At 45.5% G+C, this 2,978-nt stretch overlaps 1 pseudogene; it reads right to left on the reverse strand.

Moving 5' to 3' along the window:
• Positions 1-1,018: 1,018 nt before the first annotated feature.
• On the reverse strand, positions 1,019-1,395 carry LOC102471050 (60S ribosomal protein L31 pseudogene; annotated as a pseudogene).
• Positions 1,396-2,978: the final 1,583 nt, after the last annotated feature.

Below are 2,978 nucleotides of genomic sequence, written 5' to 3' on the forward strand. Positions count from 1 at the left end.
GACTCCAGTACCCTAACCACCATGCCACCTGCTGGCCCCCACACAAATCCTTTTGAACTTGCTCCTTGAATGTGGTGGGTTCACTTGGAAGTTTTTCTCTTCACACGCGATAACCTCTGTATGACCACCACCTGAGTGAGCCTCAGAGCTGCCAGATGATTTATCCCCCTGGGGTAGCCACAGTCCTGTCCTGCTCTTCCTCTTCACTCTACACTGCAGCATCCTGCCCTACCATTCCTTCCTTCCCATCCATGCCCTCATGGCTGGATGCCACCTACACACACCCCTTGCTCATTCCCTGTCTGGTTTCTCCTCATTCTGTTTCTCCACGCAGATCACTGGTAGAGATGTGATCCCAAAGACTAGCTCTTCTTTGCTCTTTCTGTAAAAAATATCTTGTTAGGAGCCTCCTATTTTGTACATCAGGCGAAACACCTGTTTGGTTTTTAAGACCTCAACAAGTCTTTTCCCCCCTAAGGTCCAACACAGAATTTACTCTTACCTGCATCCCTGCCTTGGTGCTGCCATCTTCAGCAGTGCCTGTTGAGTTTTCTGTCTTACAACATGTGGCCCTGATGGGTCTCTTATCCTACACTGACCTCTGTATTGTCTGAGACTCCATTTTTTTTTTTTTTTGAGAGAGAGAGAGACTTTTGCTATAGGGTGCATGTGCTCACCAGAGAGACAGACAGCAAGAAATCACTTCCAGGGGTGATGGTCCTGCTGCAATCCCTTTTCCTCCATTCACCTGTGGGAATTTGGGGCAATCATGCACATGTGCCCGGCATGAGTTTTAAGCTTCTGGGTCCAGGACTTGAACCATGGCTGACCATGTGAGAGTCCAGCAACATAACTATTATGCCATCTGCTGGCGCCTGAGACACATTTTACTGCACCTGCAGCTTTTTGTTCTTCAGATATTTTCATACATTGGTTTGTCTCCCAAGATTGGTTTGTCTCCTCAGATGGATAAAAGGGTTTTTTGTTTGTTTGTTTGTTTTATAACTTTGTTTGAAAATCAGCAGTTAGTTCTCACCCACATTGACTGTAGAGTTCTGAAAGTGATAACAGGTACATAGGCACTAGAGTGTAAAACTTGTCAGGTGAATCTTCATCCTCGTTATGTTTTCTGGACAACTGCACGTGGATACGATAGAGGACATTCCTCATTCCTTTGGCCCAGGAAGATTTGTTGAGCCTGGTATCAATGCACATGTCTGGAGTCCCCATCTCCTTCATGGCAAATTTCCAAATTTCTTTAAGTGCCTGAGGAGCACCTTTCTTGAAGTCCATGCTGTGGATGCGTTTCTGAATGTTTATGGTATGTTCCCGGGTCACCACCTTGCTAATGGCAGAATGGCCCTTTTTCTCGCCATCCTTCTTTACAAGAGCCATTCTGCCCAGCCTAAGTTCAGATACAACGATTTCTAATTTAGGGATCCCACCTCACACTCCTTTACCATTGTGTACTGCAATGCTAGATGCTTATGAGTTAATATTGGCTTGGTTTATTTTGAAGTAGGCCGTTCTGAGCTAATTATTTTTTGTATGCCATTGCAAATATCAATTGCTCTGCATGCCTGGGGGCCTAATTTGCTTTTTCCAGGAAATACATTTTTCCTCTTTTAAGTTTTTGCCCTGAATAAGTTGCAGATACAGTCAGCAAAGGGGTTGATTGAAATCATCTCCTAGACAAAATCGATGTTTGTTTTTAGTTTTAGGTTTTTAAATGCCTTTTACAGACATCCACTGAATGGGTTGACTCACTTAGCAGAGAGAACACCTGGAACGTCAGGGAGGCTGCAACAGATTTCTAGAACTACTGAAATGAGTTCAGGATCCCAGGAGCCCTCTGCAGGTGGGCTCTGGGTGTTCCAATGTTGAAGTCATGTTGTTCCTCCTACCTGCAATTCCCGTCCTAAACAGATGTGCAGCTCTGGAAACTTTATAACCCAGAACACTATTCCTGAGACTGGAGCTTTTCAAGCCCAATGTAACAGCTGTTAGTGGTTGGCAAAGACGAGCAAGCAGGTGGATGTGTCACAAAGCAGCTTTTCAAGATCAAGGAGGACAATTCCGGCACCACGGGCATCCTGTAACCATGAGGCAAAGAGTTCAAGCCAGAAACAGAGACTGCTGGAGGAGTAGGCACTTCTTTAAAACCGTGGGCTGTGTCTGTGGAGTTGGGCATTCATGCCCTTCTCACACGCTTGTCTGTTTTGGATTAATGTGGCCATGGTGGTGGAACAGCAGTGGAATCTCCCTCCTGCATCACCCAACAAAAGAAACAGAACAGAATTTGAGAAAAGTGTAGAGGCAACAGAGTCCTAGGAATTCCCACCAATATCCATCAATTGGAAGGAACAACGGTCAGGTGAATAGCAACCTCAGGACAAGCCGTGAGGCTTGTCAGCTTCCAAAGCATCCTCCTGGGTTGGAGAAATGTGTCAACTCACCAGAAAGGGGAGAATTTACGGCCAGTAGGAGCAGCTCTAAGAGAGGGGATGGCAAGGTTATCAGAAGAGAAGACAGAACCTGGGTACCTAGTGAGAGAACCCAGAGTCCCAGCTAAGCTCATCCCTCAGCCACCTTCTCACTCCACCCCCAAACACACATATACTCATTCACACACACATTCCCCCAGCACCCTCAGGCTATGAAGAATTGCCCTCAGTTTTCAGATTCTTTGGGAAGAGAAACTGGTCTCAGATAAGTTTGAAAGAATGTCAAGGAAAATTCTCCCAGAATGTTACAACAACAGAAAGCTTCCTGTGTTAATCACAAGTAAGGTGGAGGGAAGGGAGCAGACCATCATGGGAGGGAGGAAGGAAAAGAAGAATAAAGAGAAGAAAAAGGAGGGAGGAAGAAGGGGAGGAGGGAAGAAAGGAAAGAAAGAGGGAGGGAGAAGAACAACCTTAGCGTACAGAAGACAAAGAATCCAGGCTAAAAACATATACCACAATATATTAATTTCATTT

Source organism: Tupaia chinensis, unplaced genomic scaffold, assembly GCF_000334495.1.
Source record: "Tupaia chinensis unplaced genomic scaffold, TupChi_1.0 Scaffold000052_1, whole genome shotgun sequence".
NCBI classification, from domain to species: domain Eukaryota; kingdom Metazoa; phylum Chordata; class Mammalia; order Scandentia; family Tupaiidae; genus Tupaia; species Tupaia belangeri.